This window comes from Pelodiscus sinensis, chromosome 4 (assembly GCF_049634645.1).
Source record: "Pelodiscus sinensis isolate JC-2024 chromosome 4, ASM4963464v1, whole genome shotgun sequence".
Classification (NCBI taxonomy): Eukaryota; Metazoa; Chordata; order Testudines; family Trionychidae; genus Pelodiscus; species Pelodiscus sinensis.
In genome coordinates this window covers 72,832,562-72,850,625 of record NC_134714.1, presented here as the reverse complement: position 1 = coordinate 72,850,625, position 18,064 = coordinate 72,832,562, and the positions used below count along the sequence as shown (strand labels likewise).

At 47.4% G+C, this 18,064-nt stretch overlaps 1 protein-coding gene across 3 annotated transcripts in view; it reads left to right on the top strand.

Moving 5' to 3' along the window:
* Nucleotides 1–17,254: 17,254 nt before the first annotated feature.
* The window catches only part of PALS1 (protein associated with LIN7 1, MAGUK p55 family member), a 102,588-nt gene continuing 101,778 nt past the window's right edge, over nucleotides 17,255–18,064 (top strand). Inside the window, exon 1 of one of the 3 annotated variants that reach the window (XM_075927394.1) lies at nucleotides 17,255–17,407. The gene's annotated coding sequence lies outside the window, so the exon portion shown is untranslated. Of the gene's footprint in view, nucleotides 17,408–17,657; nucleotides 17,777–18,064 lie in introns of those variants that run through there. The other 2 variants (XM_075927395.1, XM_075927396.1) reach the window with 2 other exon arrangements.

Sequence of the window (18,064 nt, the reverse complement as noted above, 5' to 3'; positions counted from 1 at the left end):
CAAAAATGCTAATGTTCCTGAAATAATAGCTGGTTTTGAGAGAAAGGGGTTCCTGAATAGTTCTGGGGCTATTAATGACATACGTGACCATTGTCTGCTTCTTGCATCTGAATGGGAGCCAGAGGCTGGAGCTAAGAGAAGGGAGACATCAAAGAAGACACAGTAGGCCTTCTTTGCTCATTATATAGGCCTCACAGGAGGTTAATGAATACAAATGTGACCTGTGCTGACAGAGTGCAACTCCAGATATCTAGTGTTTATTATTTCAACAAGAAGGGACCCTCTCTCAATAATATGGATATCAAAGGGGTGTCTGTGCCCATTTGTTGTTATAAGGGACTTAGCTGATTCTCATGAACCCTGTCTCGTGAAGCCATAACCTGATTTCAAAGCAACTGAAAAAGGACAGTGGTGATATTTGCATTTGACCAACTAAAGGTAAGATGATGCTTCCACAAACCTCTCAGGATACCCAATGCCATTCATGTTAGAGAGGTGCACTGTGCACTGCACAACATGTCCAAGGATAATGGGAGGAATTTTTCGCCATGAGTGGTTCAAAGACCATGCTGATTTATGAGCCTGATATGGGCAACCAGAAAGTGTACCTCTGATAACAATGGCTCAGACATTGAGAACAAGGGAAGTCAGAAATGCCCTTTACCTTGAGTATTATTTTGGACACTTTTGTATTCTTTTCCCCACACATCCCAAACCATACTCCAATCCTATAATTTGCTATTGAGTAAGAAAAAAAATTAAAAGATTTGAACATGGTTTGGAGATGGGGAAGGCAAAAGAAAAGCAGGAGTAAAAAATAGCTGAGGCTCTTAATCTGAGTTAAAGGTATGGTGCTGGTTTTGTCACCAGAGACAGAGATAGGAGGATGTAGAGAAAAGTTGGATGGAAGATCAGAAGTTCACTTTGTTCATGCTCGGTTTAAAGTAACAATTAGATTAGATTGCCCTAGGATGGGGTGCAAATAGCCAATACCAAAGGATCATAAACAGAGCCCCAGGGAAGCTCCAAAGACAGTGGGAGAAGGACCCACTGTAGTGGGTGGGAGTGGCCACCCACTGACCCTGAGGAGGCAGTGCCCCTCCCTGAACCTGGTTGGGCTCACCAGAACTCACCTGAGAGGAAGTCAGGGGGCAGGCCTAGGGATATAAAAGGACTTCCTGCAAGGCCAGAAGGGGGCTGGCTAGGGACAGAGGCACAGGCACTCCCTCCCCAATTAGCAGGGAGCCAGAGGTCTCTGCTTCCCTGACTGCTGAGAAACCAAAAGGCTCCCCACCTCGGCTAGCAGAGGGGGCTGAGCCAGAGCTGGTGGAACTGGCCAGCTGGCCCTCTTTGGGAGGACTACTACGCAGGCCTGCAGTTGTGGCTTGAGGACCCTGCTCCTGAAAAACTTCCCCGGGGAACCAGGTACTTGAGATGAAAGGGAGAATTGGAGCTGGCCCAGGGGAAGCAGACCTTGGTCTGGCCCGGGGCCAGTGGGTTGCATCCCCCCACTGACCCTGGTGTGATAGGTCAGTGCATTGGGGCCCAGATCCTGGCTGACCTTGCAGCTGATACCCAGCTGCTCTTAGGGCCCTGGGCTGGGGTGCAGTGGTGAAGGGAGGGCCTGTACCCCCCCCCCCTGCTACACTTGATTGTGTGGCAGTCTCCCCTCCAGTGTCTTGTAGCTGGAGGAAAGCGGCTCAAACTACTCCTAATTAAGGAGACAGACCACACACCTGGATGTACGGACTGAGACCCGGTGGATTTACCCCGGGTTAGGGTGAGGCCCTTGATTGCTAACTGTTACAGCCCTTGCCTTGTGTTAAGGCTGGGCTACATACTGTTTGGATATAAACTATGTGCCTCTTGTAAGCCCCAGCCCTGGGTTAAGGCAGGGCTCTTGATTGCTAACTGGTGCCGCCCCTGTCCTGTGTTAAGGCTGGGCTCTGCATTGTCTGTGTCTAAACTACTGGCTGGTTGCAGCCTTGCCTAGGGTCAAGGCTGGGCTACTCCCTGCTGGTAAATAAACTGCATGCTGATTAAAGCCCCTGTCTGGTGTGAGGACAGGGCTACAGGATTATCTGGCTGGCTAACTGGCATTTGCAGCTCCTGCTGGGATTAGAGCTGGGCTACTGATTGCTTAGGAGTGTGTGGATGGCCACCCCTGGGTTTTGAGGGTTGCACCTTTATTCCCCAAGGGCACCCCAATGGGCTACACCCACCTACAAAGATGTTAACCAAGTGGTCAGAGACAATCTCTCTCTCTCTCTGGGATCTCTCGAATAGAGTAAGATTTCTGCTTGGATGCCTATAACCGACGAGTGCGTAGATGAGAAATGAAGCCAATTCTGGCAAGGAACACTCTCTGGCAGTGGCTGCATATGAGATCTTTATCTCCGGCAGCACCAACACCAGTGGCACCAATATGGGCCCGGGCATGTCCCTTACGTTGGGCTCGCTGACCTTCATGGTGACATTGCTTGACCGCAAAGGGTTGGACACCATTCTTGATAGTGGTCCTCCAGGTTACCCAATCCTGCCTCTCCCAAATGTCAATATCAATGCCACACTTTACCAAGGTGTTTTTAAGAACATCTCTGTAGTGCTTCCTCTGCCCACAATGAGACCTCATCCTGGTCCTCAGCTGAGGTTAGAAAATCTGTTTAGGCAAACATGTCAGGCATCCTGACCAAGTGACCAGACCATCGTAGCTGCCTGTGGGCAACTATTGCCTCAATGCTGCGATTGTCAGCCTCTGTGAGGACGCTAATATTGGTCTGTCTGTCCTGCCACGTGATCCCCAATATTCTCCTCCGGTATCTTTGGTGGAATTTCTCTAGATCTTTAATATGTTGCCTATAGCAGTGGTCTCCAAACTTTTTACACCCAAGGTCACTTTTTAAATGACCGAACAAGCCAAGATCTACCGCCCCACCCCTTCCTTGAAGCCCCACCCTCTCTATTCTCCTCCTCTCCATCACTTGCTATCCCCAACCCTTATACTGCTGCTTTTTTTTTCTTTCTTTCAATTGTTCTGAGAGAGAGGTTTTTTCAACATTTGGCCTGTCTAGACTGGACCAAATGTAAGAAAAACCCCTTCTTTTGGAAGCCCCCCATTCCTCGTGGAAAGAGGAATATAGGGATGACCAAAAGAGCATGTTTCCTCTTCCATTAAAAAAAGCAGAAGAACAAACACATCGCTGGATGCAGAAGAGTTTTTTCTGGGATACCTCCAGAATCCTGAAAAACTCCTGCAGTCTAACCATACTGTCGCTGAGTTGAGACAGGATGTGTAGGCTCTGGGTGGGAATGAGGGATTTGGGTGTAGGAAGGGGTGAGAGTTGCAAGCTCTGGGAGGAAATCTGGATGCAGGAGGAGGTGGAGAAGGGGATGCTGGCTCAGGGAGGGGGGTCCAGGCCAGGCAGTGTTGGGGTCAGATGGAAGGTTGGGGTACTAAGCAAGCCACAGGTTTGTGGATGTGAGGGTTCAGGAATTTGGGTTAGGGTATGTGAGGGGCTCAGGGCAGGGGGTTCCAGTGTATGATAGGCTCAGATCTAGGGTCTGGGGGAAGGGGGAGTGCAGGAGTGTTCTGATGCTGTGGCCAGGTGGGGGCTTGGCCCCAATTGGGGGTTTGTTGGCCAGGCTTCATTTTTAAATAAAATACTATGTCAAACACACAAAGTTTCTGCATTGTCTTTATTTCTGAGACGGGCAGGGAACCTGTTTTGAGTCAGGGGTCACTGACCCACAGAAAAGTCAGTTGGGGCCACACAAGTGAGATACCCCCCCAAAAAAACCCTCCTCCCCAAGCCTCACTAATGTGGCCCCAACTGTGCTGGTGGGAGCAGGGAACATAGTACTGAGGAAGGGTGCTAGTGGGTTCTGTGGCAGGGTGCCAGTGGAGGCAGAGAGTCCCCTGCACCAGCCAGGACTCCATCTTCCCTGCCTCCCCCCCCCCCCCAAGAGGAGGGAAGTCCTGTAGCACGCTGCCTCTGGGCCCGACTCCCCCCTCCTGCAGAGCAGGGAAGCCCACGCATGCCCCCCACCCCCCTGGAGAAAGGAAGCCCAGTTGCGCGCGCCTCCCACGGGACTCCTCCCCCATCCCCTGCAGAGGAGGGAGGCTCCAGCACATGCCTCCTGTGGAGACTCCTAACTCCTCTCTATTCCTCCCCCCCCCCCCCCCCGAGGAGGAAAGCCCCAGCGTGCACCTCCCACCAGGACTCCTACCTCCGCTCACCATAGACCTGGAGGAGGGGAGCAGGCAGTGCACTTCCGGAAACCCCGGCAGTGACGTGCAGCTGGCAGACTTCCATCCACCCCGTGGCAAGCTGGCACTACCTCCATTGTCACTGACGGCAGGTAGTGGGGCTTCTTGGGGGTGGGGAGAATTGGGGTGACCCGATCGACTGGCTGAGTCCTCCCAATCGACCAATCGATTGCGATCAATGAGTTGGTGACCACAGGTCTATAGGGAGTTCAGGCTTCAGCTCCATACAGCAACGGCGGTGGGCGCACCCTGGTTTCTGATCTTGGCTGATCAGCTGAACACTGTGAGGGTAGCCACACAAACATTCTTTGGCTGGTGAGGGGAATGTCCTTCTCCATCCTTGTATCAAGTGGTCAACAGTAGATCCTTTGTGGAGAGGGAGGATGAGCTGGGACCCACGCAGCCAAATGGCTTCTGGCAGATGAGCTGCTGAGTCCTGTGCTTTGAGACATGGCCTCCTAATCATCCTGGACCTCCTTACCATTGGTTCCAAAGTGTCTTGGTCAAGCATTGTGTAGTTGCTGACGTGCAATGATGTCTCCACATAAAACACTATCACTCACAGGGTCTTCTTCTGTACGTCAAAGACAATAGAAGCAGAAGGAGAAAATAATATCTTAAAGCCCAGTGAGAATGAGATAAAAAGATGATTGACTTTTAGAAGCAGCAGACAGGGTGGGGAGCAGGTGGAATAGATACCTTGGGATATGGTGAAAAGAAATTCATAGAAACCTTTGTGAAAGCAATGTTACCAGAGAGGGCTGAAGCCAGATCGGAAGGGAGAAGAAAGTGCATCTGTTGTAGATTGCATGATTCAATCAGTTTAGAGATAAAGTTGAAGAGGCTAATGAGGCAGATAGATGGGAATTAACCCCCCACCAAAGTATACTGACATTCCCAACATTTGCATTGTGACTCTGGGTGACCCAGTTTACTCCTTCTGCCATGTTTCATGAGCTCATTCCCAACTTTCACAAATCTAGAAAATGACAATTTAGCTACACAATCAATAGATGTAGGAGGGGAAAGGTGTTTAGAAGACTTGGGTCCTGTCTCTCCTCCAACATGAGGGCCTTTACAAATCAAACTTAAATTATATAAATTCACTTTCATCATTCTGTAATTTTTCATTCTCTCTCTAGAGGGCAGCAGTTTCACAGAAAATACTTTATCTTGTACTCTCAGCCTAGGCTTTGCAGACACCTTTCCCCTTTTGTATAGATTAGGGTCAACTGGATTAAAAAACATCAAAAGTTATGTTGGCAATTTACTAGTAGCCAAAGGATCCCTTACTAATTTCCAAACAAATGTATTTATCAAAGATAAATATTGACAGATATGATTGATAGTACTGTGTTCTTCAGTCTACCAGTGAACTGTATTCACAAGAACACTAATGAGATTTCCTTGTGATCCACTCATTTAAATGCTTAAAAAAAAATTAAAACTTTCAATAACATTTTGAGAACAGGACAGTAGAAAGTGTAAAGGAAAATCAATTATGAACTGCTGAAGAAAAATCAGCTGGGTGAACATTCAGAGAAACACAGAACAAAATCATAGCTAGTAAAATGTACTATATTCTAATGACTAGTAGAATGATGGTTCAGGCTCTCAGAGAACATCCAGGCTGTTGGCAAAAGATTCAGCTATATTCTTGGAGCCAATGACTTGGTGGGATGAGGCTAACGGAGCAGTAACTATGTTCTGTCCAGACCAACCAACTGGAGTGATGAACAGCAGTGTTCCCTCTAAGCTGCACAGCAGTACAGCCTCACAAGAGATTAGTCTGCTCTGAGCAGGGGGAGCCCTGAGCCTCTGACTGCGTGGGGCTGATTAATTACCTGTGAAACTGTGCTGCCACACAGCTTAGAGGAAACACTAGTGAACAGTCCAAAAGTGGGAGAAGGATTTCCAGATGCACTCTGTTCCTCTTCAGCTGCAGCTTCTCCAACAGAAAGCAGCCCAGGAAAAGCAGCAGCAGTACAAGAGAGTAGAGAAGGCAAACCAGTGGCACACCACTAAGGATGAAAGAGAGAGGACACTGAGGCCTTGTCTACACTACACAGAGGATCAATGCTACAGCGATCAATGCACCGGCCATTGATTTATCACATCTGCTGTAGATGCGATCATTTGATTTCCAAGAGTGTTCCTGTCAATGCTGGTATTCCATCAGGATGAGGAGAGTAGCCAGCATCGACAGGAGAGCAATCCCCACCGATCTCAGCATATGTAAGATGCTGCATTGAGTATGTAGATTTCAGCTATGCTATTTGTGTAGCTAAAGTAAATTGACGGTGCAGGTAAGTGTAGACAAGGGCTAAGCATGAAAATCAGCTGTGATGGAGAGACTGCACCAGCAGAACCATAGTTCCCAGTTTCCTGTCCCAGGTGGTGATGTAATCATACATAGGATGTGCTCCTACGTGTTTGTAAAAAGGGATGTCATTTTAATAATGTGGGAAAAGAGGATATGATCAGATACCTGGCTCCATTACTTCTGGAACAAATGATGCAGTGGACATTTTACACTTATGGAAAGCAACAATTATAAAGATTATAATGGGGTGAGGAACCTTTTTTCCGTTGGGAGACCACTGACCCATCAAAAAATCAGTCAGGAGCCACACACAAGTGAGAAGCAAAAAAAATCCAAAAGAAACCAAAACAAAAAATCTCACTGACTTGGCATGAGCTCCACTCACATATCTTGGGATGCTGGGGCTCCTCTTATGCTTAGCTGTGCAGCAGAGGAGCGCCAAAACTCAGGGCTTCCTTCCACAGCCGTGAGAGCCAGTTCTCACTTCAGCCCTGTGGTGGGGTGCTGAGGCTCAGGTTTCCCCCAATAGTGGGGTGAGCCAGCACTCACAACTCCAGCCCTGTGAGGGGCACCAAGGCTCGGAGACTTCCTGCAGGGCTGGAGCATGAATGCCGACATTCCCTGCTGTGAGGAGAAGCCCCAAGTCTTGCCGGGGGCCAAATCAAGATAAGCCAAAGGCCAGATCCAGCCAATCAGCCATAGGTTTCCCTCCTTCCGCTAAATTAAATGAATCCCTAAAGAATATAGGAGATTTCAGAGAGTTTGGGGAAAAGGGGGTCACGGTGTGTACTGAGGTTTCATCTCAAAATAGGGATTATGTAAGGAAATGGGGAATTGGTTCTGGGGTTACCATGGCTGAAGAGGTCTATGAGTTAATGAATACAGAACATATCTATGAACTCTGCCACCCTGACCTAAAACCATGGGTAATAGAACAAAAGCTACAAGATGTAACCATAGCTGGGAAATTGACTGACCAATATGCAGAGTCAGCCTGGGTTTGATAGGAAATCTAATAGGGAGAGATTGGGATTAGAGGACAGGAACTGGGCCCAAGACGAGACAGACAGCAAGCTGGAAAGTGGGAGGAAAACCACCTCTCACAAGCCCTTGGTTGAGTGGCGGGGGGGCAGGGAGAAGTAGTGAGTCATATCTGGGCCAGTGGTATCTCATTGCCTGATGCCCACTAAGTCCTAGTGCCATGCAGGAAAGGTCAGTTGCACTCTAAACCTACCAAGTTAACTGTGTGACTCAACAGTCAGGTGGGAGAGAGTCTCACAGTCATGACACCTAATGTTTATGCTGAACCATTCACACCCCATACCATTGTGTATTATGCAGCTCCTTCCTGGGTAGAGATCTACTCCGTTGCTATTGGGAGCAGAAGACTGATATTAACTAATACCATAGTTAAACCATAAGTCATGAAACCCCATCAAATGTTCCCAGGGTGCGAAATGTCAATTAAGGTTCCTAGTCTAAAGGCTTTGATCTACATACGGCACAGATTTCTATACAGATCCAGGAAGGGTTGAGTGCTAGTTATAGTTGTGTTGTCAGATTATAGTCCATATTCTTTGCTTAAGGAAAATGTTATGGTTTTGACTATAGAAGGGCTGGTCAGCCATTGTCAGTGGCTTCAAACTGGCAAGGCATGGTGTCAGTTAAAATGCAGATAGAGAAGCTGAGGGGAGATATATTCCCTGGTCAGACTCCAAGAGGACTCAGGTTATATCCATAGTATATGCACACAAATACCAGAGACAAGAGAGGGATTAGACAGCCTACGTTTCCAGAGAAAGGAAAGGACCTACTGACTCTCAGAGAATTTGGTGGATCCTAAAGCCCAAATCAGGGAAGTACGCTATCTGCCAACCCTTAAAAGAGAAACCAAAGCAGACAAGAGCATGATGTTGGCAGAGTCTACAGCCAAAAGTAGGGCCATTGAAGAAGCAGCTGTGGTGCTCTGCCACACCTATGACACCCAACCAGTCCAAGCAGGAAATGCTCAAATGGAAGACAGCTACTTGAGAGATGACAAACAATCCTGAACCCTGTGGGAAAGGGAAATCTGCTCACCTTAACTGAGTATGTGGGGAATAAAAGGCTACCCCATTAGGGCAGGGGATCAATACTCCTTTCCCTACCCCCAAAGAAGCAGAGATGAGGCCACCAGAGTCTCTAGGTCATGACTGAAGGAAAGGTGGGGCAGCAACAGAAATTTGACTATGGGAGTGGTTTGAAAAGACTCTTCTTGTCCCAGATCTTAAAAGCACAGCATGGTTGAGAGCCATGGCTCAGGTAAGCAGCCCTGACATATTTCTCCCTTTAGTCTGAAGAATAGCTGCTTGTAATATTTCCAGGAAGAAGGCGGAGAACCTATATTCAGAACTGAAGCAACTGACCCATTGGAGAATTACTGGAAATCCCACTTTAAGAATAAATTAGGAGTGCACAGGAAGTACTATGTGGTAACTTACAGCTTTTGACAATCTTCTGTTGTTAGTCTCTGAAGAGAAAGAAAACATGTAACCTTGGGCAACTTTTCTGTGCTGGGAAACACACAGTGAAAGCAGGGAACTGTGAAGCTTGGGAATATCCTAGTCAGAAGGGACAGACAGATTTCTATCCAAAAGGACAATGGCTGGGGAGCTGGAATCCAAGAGTGGGTGCCCTTCCTGAACCAGTTAAGGGAAATACAACTGTGACAATTTGTATGATAACACTGCCTAGACACCCTACTCTGACTCCTCCTTGTGCTAGATTTTGTACAGACATTTAATAAGAAACAGTCCCTGCCCAAACAACTTTACATTCGGAGAAGTTGATTCTTCTACATTGATCTGGGTGTAAAGAATATTTAAAATATATGTAAATGAACAATGTGCAATTTACACTGATTTTTAGGCCACTTTATATCACCAGGAATGTCGAGGCCTTACTGTAACTCAGAATTCCTATCTTAGTTTAAGTTTTTTAGCAGGTGTTTAAGATAAGTGTTTAGGTGAAACAAAAACGAGGCACAGAAAATGAAGATGGGATAACAGTAATACAAATATAGAGTTTTGATTAGGTTGGCTGCATGCACAATGTGTAGGTATATATTTTTGTTTGCTTAATGAAGACAAATAAGCAGATCAATAGCAGAAATCTCAGCTTGACGGTTCCTTAGTCATTAGCAGCTGCCAACATTTACTAGGCACCATAATGGAAATCTGTTTTAAGAAAAGGTGTGAAAGAGAAAGGTAAGGTAATGACTATATTGTTTAAGGGAGGGCCTTTTATATATGTATAAGGGACAGCATGGAGGAATGCACATATCTGTTTATCCTTTGAGCACCTAAATCAGGGGTGGGCAATAAAAGAGCAGAGGTTCACCTGGGTTAGCCCCTGGTAGGCTGCTGACACTATATTTACCTGTACCTCCACAGGTATGAGTGACTGCAGCTTCCACTGGCCAGGAATGGCAATCCATGGCCAATGGGAGCTGTGATCTCCCCATACCTGCAGAGATGCAGGAAAATATGGTGGTGTGAGGGCCTGCCAGGGGCTAACCGTGGCAGACCAGATCCAGCCTGTGGACTGGTATTTGTCCACCCCTGGCATAAGTGAATTGCAAAGTCTGGTAGTGCCAGAAGAGTGCTGGAGGTGACTAGAAATTAGTAAACAAGCAGATAACCATAAAGATGTGAAAATTATATCTGATGTGGAGAAGGAAGAGTCAGTGAAGGGACCCAAACAGGTGAATAAACTGGTTAGAACAACAGACTGGGAAGATTACCACAACACTAACAATTTGAATTGACCAGTAAAGGCTGCAATAACCAATATAAGGGTTTGGAAAAGTAGTACAAAGAAAGTTAATAAGCTTACCAATATGAAGGGAACAAAAGAAAATATTACTGGCAAACTTTAACAATTTATTATGGGGAATGTAGTCCAAACACTAGTTAATATGTATTGTGGTGCCAGGAAGAAAAGAATATATACTTTTTAAAATTTTCTAATTTCAAATAGGAAGATTTTTTTTAACTAATAGTTACAATGTAGTGTTTATAAGACAGTGAAGGATTTTACTTCCTTGTACTTGTCCCCTGTAGATCAGAAGGGAAATGTCCTATGGCTAAATAGCCAAGTAGGAATTGATGGGATTCTGCTAAATCATGTATATATCATAATATCTGTCTATGTAATGCCCGGCACTCATTCTTTTTCAATAGATCCTAAGGGCCTTTTTGACACAATAAAATTATACTAACACTTATTAAGCTTATATAATTGCATTGGCACACCCTCAGTGGTGCACGGCCATCGCCAGCCATCCTCTTTCAGTTGTAATTCTGTCCTGTGTCCACAGACAGTACCTGATTCAAATACTGGAGCTGCATTGTCTTTTGGATGTCTATGGAGGTATTTACAATAGAAAAGGCAACCATTTTTCTTCCTATATAGGCTGAAATACACCTTGAATCCTTACACAAAAGAACTTTAATCAATTACTAATGGATTTAAATGTTCCAGCACCACTGAGTCCAGTCATTCCTGTCTCTGTTATTTTAATGCCAGTGTGGTCAAGCTCCCTCCCATACTAATAAAATAAGTGCAAATAGTGTTCTAGCTTGATTCTGCAGAAGTAGCTCATTGCAGAAGTAGCCTCTCTGGACATCTTTTTGTTGTACACTATCTAGGGCAGGAGTGGGCAGGGGTGTCAGGTATGGAAGGCAAGGTAAGGCTCTGCATTTCCAAACTGCCAGGTATAGGCCCGCCCACACTCCATCCCCAGAATGCCTGCTGTAGGCATTCTGGGGGCGGAGTATTACTGCCCCCAACACTCATCCTCCCACTTCTGGAGAGGCTGGGCAGCACAGCATGCCCTCCTCCCTACCTCGGTGCTCCGGGATTGAGAGACTGAGGCCACACCGCACGTCCTCCGCCCTCCTCTGGGCTGGAGAGGCTGGGGCAACACTGCATGGGGCAACACAGCACACCCTACCTTCCCCCTCCCCCTGGGCTGGGCTGGGCTCTGCCGGGCCACTCAGCACCTCAAGGCTGAGGAGGCTGTGGCGAGCATGTGCCTGCTCTCCTCCCCGCCTCATGGTTGGTAGGGGGGGAGCACATGCACGGCGGGACCTAGCATAAGAGGCAGAGCTGGAGGTGGGGCTGAGGGCTTGCCTCCCCCAGCCCTGCCTTCACTCACCCCCCCATGTGGGTGGGCAATAATTTTTGATGGGGAGGACCACCCCAAGATTTTCATAAGTGGTTAAGGGCTGCACTCTTCTATGGAGGGGGTATAAGGTCTGGGACAGAGGTTGGGTGCAAAAGGGAGCTCAGAATAAGAGACAGAGATACAGGAGAGGGTGTAGGGTCTGAGAGGAAGTGTTGACTTGGGGCAGAGGATTGGTGTAGCGGGTCCAGGAGGAGGTATGGGTGCTGGAGAGGATTCTGGCCTGGGGAAGGTATGTAAGAGTGGGTGCCAGGTCTGGGAGGGAGTTGTAACCTGGGGCGGTGGCAGAGGAGAGTACAGATAGTTTGGGTGGTGACCTGGAGCAGGAATTGAGGTGCAGTATCCAGGAGGGGGTATGGGTGCAGCAGAGGATTCTGGCCTGGGGGTGTGGTCTAGGAGGGTGTGCAGAGTCTGGGAGGGGTTGGGGTACCAGAGGCAGGATGTGGCCAGGAGGTGCTTACCTAAGCAGCTCTCAACCAGCAGCACTCTCAAGCAGGCTTCCCTGCCTATCAGCAGCCCCCAGATGGCTGTTCCATGTGGCTCTCCTTGCTGGGGGATTTTTTGGCCCATAGGAACTGAGAGATTTTGCTGGGGGCTGGAGCAGTGTGGGAATCCTCCCCCGCTGCTCCTGCAGCACAGAGAACCACAGGGAGCAGCTAGCCTCTTTGTGGGGGCACTGCTCTGACCTACAGGAGTGAGTGGGATGGATGGGCCTGATTAAAAGACTTGGGAGGCCAGATCGGGCCTGCAGGCTGTATCTTGCCCCCACTCTAGGGGCTGACTTGCCTATGGTCAACTTACTTAAACAAATAGTGTTGCTAACATTGCATCCTGCGGTGAGGTATTCATGAAGAGGACATCTTCAATTGCTGAAGGTGAAAACTTTTCAATTTTTTGGATAATTTAATGAAGTACGTCTCTGCCAAGAATCTTATGAATGTGCTGCACGCTGGATAAGGCTAACATTAATGCTTTCTTAGGGTTATGGATCAAAGCTGAGATCCAGAAGGAGCAGCGTGGTTACCAAAGAAACAAACAGGTCTTCCACTAGATATCTGGAGACTTACATATCTCAGAATTAACATGGTCTGCTAATCCATACAGGCAGAGAATCAAAACACTTATAAGGCTACGTCTACACTGGCCCCTTTTCCGGAAGGGGCATGTAAATTTCATGAGTCGTAGTAGGGAAATGCGCGGGGGATTTAAATATCCCCCGCGGCATTTAAATAAAAATGTCCGTCGCTTTTTTCCGGCTTTTAAAAAAGCCGGAAAAGAGCGTCTACACTGGCCCCGATCCTCTGGAAAAAGTGCCCTTTTCCGGAGGATCTTATTCCTACTTCAACGTAGGAATAAGAGCCTCTGGAAAAGGGCACTTTTTCCGGAGGATCGGGGCCAGTGTAGACACTCTTTTCCGGCTTTTTTAAAAGCCGGAAAAAAGCGACGGACATTTTTATTTAAATGCCGCGGGGGATATTTAAATCCCCCGCGCATTTCCCTACTACCACTCATGAAATTTACATGCCCCTTCCGGAAAAGGGGCCAGTGTAGACGTAGCCTTAGATATAATTATAGGAAGAGAAAAGACAAAAACAAAGTTGGAGGCTGGTGTACACATTTGACTGCTTAGTGAAAAGCTGTGTACTATACACTCACTGAACCTGCTCTTGGACAGCATCAAGAAGAAGATGCCTGCCATCTAGAAGAACTACACAGACAGAAGGCTGAACTTCTGCATATTTGTGGGCTCATAGGACCTCCCTGTGTAAATCTTGGATACAAAAGACAGTGATCAAGCTGGATGACTCTGATTTAAGGGAGGATGGAGTCTCTGCATCCAGTAAGCAGTGTTTTATTGCTAAACGTAGACAGTTAGCCATTGTGCAACTTTCATGCAAGCATCTGGGTTTAAGAAAGTAATTTGTGGATTCTTACAATAGCTGCCAGTAGTGCTTGTAAAAATGTGGATCTAGATCATAAAAGGCCAGCAGAAACGTCCACCTCTTTTCCTACTCTGCCATAACTGGTCACCCTCAGTCTGCTACTCCCCCTGTCTGTAAAGAATGCAGAGTAGTTCTGCAGTCAGCCTGAATTTGGATTCCATTATTCTCCAAATGCCTTCCCTTTCCCCTTCATTTGATACTCGCACTCCTGCTACTAATCAAAGTGAAAATGCTTGGTTTGGTGTGCAGCTATAACATATGGCAGAACAAAAAATGGAACACAAACTGGTAGAGCATAGCCTTAAAGGCACTCAAAATCTACAATGTAAAAAGGCTAGAAACTAGAGCTTATTAATCCTTCTGTGGAAAGGTGCACACGCTGTTTGGCAGGGTCCATATTAATGGAGGATTAGCTGGCCAGTTTATATGCCAAGAAACGAAAAAGAGGTTTGAATCTGAAGACACACTGGAGTATATAGGTTTCAGAAAAAAAACATACATGGAAAATATGGACAGAATGTGTAAGTATAGGCAAGAGACTAAAAAGTGGCTGGACATCTATATGAAAAATTACACAAAGCATTCAGTGAACATGCAGCAAAGGAGAAAAGATTTAAAGGGGCAGGTGTCTGCTGATTTTTTTTTTTTTTGGTGGTCCAAGAAACATTTGCTGACATTACTGTGTCCTGAGCCACCCTCTACCTTGGTACCTCCTATCTAATCACTATCCTAACTCTCAAGATATGAAGATTATAAGATAATGTGCCCCTTCTGTCCCAAATCTTATTTAGACACTCATCTCTTTATTGAGAGTGGAAAAGGGAAACAGTCCAATACATTAGTTAATAGAGGAAAAATGAGGAGTGTTAAATTAGCAAAGAGTAAAGGGCTACGTCTAGACTGGCATGATTTTCCGCAAATGCTTTTAACGGAAAAGTTTTCAGTTAAAAGCCTTTTCGGAAAAGCGCGTTTAGATTGGCAGGATGCTTTTCCGCAAAAGCACTTTTTGGCCACGGATGCTTTTCTGCAATCTAGATGCACTTTTGCGCAAAAAAGCCCCGATCGCCATTTTCGCGATCGGGACTTTTTTGCAGAAAACAAATCTCTGCTGTCTACACTGGCCCTTTTGCGCAAAAGTTTTTCAGAAAAAGACTTTTGCGCGAACGGGAGCAGCATAGTATTTCCGCAAAAACACTGACAATCTTACATGAGATCGTCAGTGCTTTTGCGGAAGTTCAAGTGGCCAGTGTAGACAGCTGGCAAGTTTTTCCGGAAAAGTGGCCAGTCTAGACACAGCCAAGCTGTTTAGTTTTGCCAGTATAACTGTGTCTATACTAAGTACTCTTGCCAGCACAGGCATGCCCATCACAAATCACAGCTCATCAGAGATTGTAGTGTAGAGCTAGCTTACACTTTCTTACATAAAACTGGGATGGGGGATAGGAGAAGAATGTGTTGGTTTTGCTTTTACTTGAAAGCTAGTAGTTTTTGTTAAGTTTAGAAATTGAATAAGGAAAAGTTATTTACTTGCTCCAATAACATAAGAACTAGGGGTCACCGAATGAAATTAATAGGTAACAAGTTTAAACAAACAAAGGAAGTATTTCTTGATGCAGCATACAACCTGTGGAAATCCTTGCCAGAGGATGTTGAGAAGGACTTTAGCACAGTTCAAATAAGAATTAGATAAATTCATGGAGGATACGTCTATTAATACTTATTAGCCAGGATGGGTAGGAATGATGTCTAACACTGTTGGTCAGAGGCTGGAAATGGGTAACAGGAGATCGATCACTTGAAGAGTCCCTGTTCTGTTCAGTCCCAATTTGTACCTGATATTGGCCACTGTTGGAAGACAGAACACTGGGCTAGATGGATCTTTAGTCTGACCCTGTATGGCTGTTCTTAATACATGTTAAACTGAACACATGGGCTGTGTCTAGACTGGCCAGTTTTTCCGGAAAATCAGCTGCTTTTCCGGAAAAACTTGCCAGCTGTCTACACTGGCCGCTTGAATTTCCGCAAAAGCACTGACAGCTCAGCTTTGTTTTCCGCAAAAAAGCCCCGATCGCAAAAATGGCGATCAGGGCTTTTTTGCGCAAAAGTGCGTCTAGATTGGCACGGATGCTTTTCCGCAAAAAAAGCACTTTTTGCGGAAAAGTGTCCGTGCCAATCTAGATGCTCTTTTCCACAAATGCTTTTAACGGAAAACTTTTCCGTTAAAAGCGTTTGCGGAAAATTATGCCAGTCTAGACGTAGCCATGGATTTAACCCTGTGGACTGATTTGACTATGTGGCTCAGTTGCTGCCTGGATCCCTTTTATGATATCTACAAAGAACAGTCCCTGCAGGGAACATGGTCTTCTGACTGAAAATACATTGATCGTGATATATCTTCCCTTTTTTTTCAAATATTTTAATATAAATATTAAAACAAATAATTGAAGCCCAAGCACTCACCCAGTGTCCTTTTGGCCTGGGATTGCTGCACATAGCCAAACTGCAGTCTTGTCTTCACTTGTTAAGTAGTCTCTTAGATAATCTAGTCTCAATAGGTTACCATAGCATAAGTGACCCATCTCTATCTCTTTGTCACTTGTTTCTGGCTGTAGCAAACTGTCTCTCAGTCCATTCTTCTTCCTCTCTATGAGGTTGGCCACTGGATGGTTCTCTCTGATCCACAGGGATCTGAGTGTTGCCTCTACTGGCTCATGACTGTCTCCTGCACTTGTCCCTCTTGCATAACCTGGGTGCCATTGCATCTCTTCCAACTTCACTAGTCCCTTCCTTCTGGGGTTTCTCTATTAGCTGGATTCTAACGGTAGTGCCTGTCTGCAAAACTGGTACGTCCTCACTGGCCTATAATCTGGTGCCTCCTTTCTCTGACTAATGGTCATCTCCTCTTGAGAGTATCCCCTTCCTTCTGGCTGCCAAAGTGCTCGACTAACTGGTGTCGGAACTTTTATTTATTTATTTATTTATTTATTGGTCTTTGTCCCGTCAGGGCTTGGGCTGGGCTGGTTGGCGACCACGCTGGGGTATAACTGTGGGTGTTAGCTAACCAGCGGCTCCGGTCCCACAGACAGCCTTGCGCAGGAGTCTCTCACAATCATCCGTGAGTCGTAGCTTGTGGCTACTCTGCCCTTCTCACCAGCTCCACTGAACACGACGCAGGCGGCAGCAGAGGCATGACGCAGGGGCACGAAACCCTGCAGCAGGCGCGAGGGACAAAGCAAAGGACAATTCAACCGGCGGCCCGTTGCTGAAGGAGCTGTAGGCCGAAGAGCTACGCACCCCTCCCCGCCCCCGAGCCCCTCCGCAGCGAGCACCAGTCCCTCAGCCGCCTGGGCAGCAAGCGGGCGCGCGCACCCCAAGCGCTCAGCCCCTCCAGCCAATAGAGACGTGCGTCTGCAGAAGGCGGGCGGGGCGCGTGCGTGCGGCCGGCCGTTGGGGTGGGGCCACGGCTGGGGGGGTGGATCGGGCGCTGCCGTGAGGTGTTTGTCTCCTGGTATGTGGCTGGGGCGGCTGCGCAGCTCCGCGGGGTGAGCGAGACGGGGCTGTCTCCGGTGTCTCCGGGCTGGGCGCGAGGGGTGTAGAACAAGGCGCTGCTGGGCGCGTCCGTGCGGAGCGGCGGCAGCAGGAGTAGGCAGGTGAGTCCGCCCCCCACTTTGTGATCGACTCCCCCTGGGGGGGGTGGTAGGGGCGTTGGGTTCCGGGGGGAGCTCTGGTCCCAGCCCCCGCTGCTGCTGCTGCGCCTCGGGATTTCCCAGGACGGGAGGCGGGCGCGGGGCGGATTTTGCTCCCCCCCTTCCTCGTGAACTTTGGTAGGGTCCCAGCGGAGCTGCGGAGTGACCCGTGTCTGTGCAGTCGGGGGGGGGGGGGGGTGCGTGTATCTGGGGGGGCCTTGCCGTTTGCGTATCCGCCACCTTCCCTGTACGCACTAGGGGCCCGATCGTGCAGCGTTTGCCAACATAAGGCTTGCTCGCCGGTGCAACCATTGCAAGTTTCAGCCTTTAAAGGTGCGTTAATAAGGCTCCCCGTGTTGAGTGTTGTCTTTTACTTTCTGAATGTATTTATTTTAATAATGGTCTGTACGTACTTCATCATCTGTTGGGCAAGCCAGCGTTTGGAAATCTTACTGTGAAGAGATTGCTCGGTAGAGATTTATGGGGCTTTGCAGGATTAAATTAAAGTGGCTTGGCAACCAACACATTCAAGGTTGCCCAGTAGGCATTGATCAAACTATTGACTAAATATCAGTGAATTACACTGATGAGACTGTTACGGTAACGTTTCGGATCTCGCTA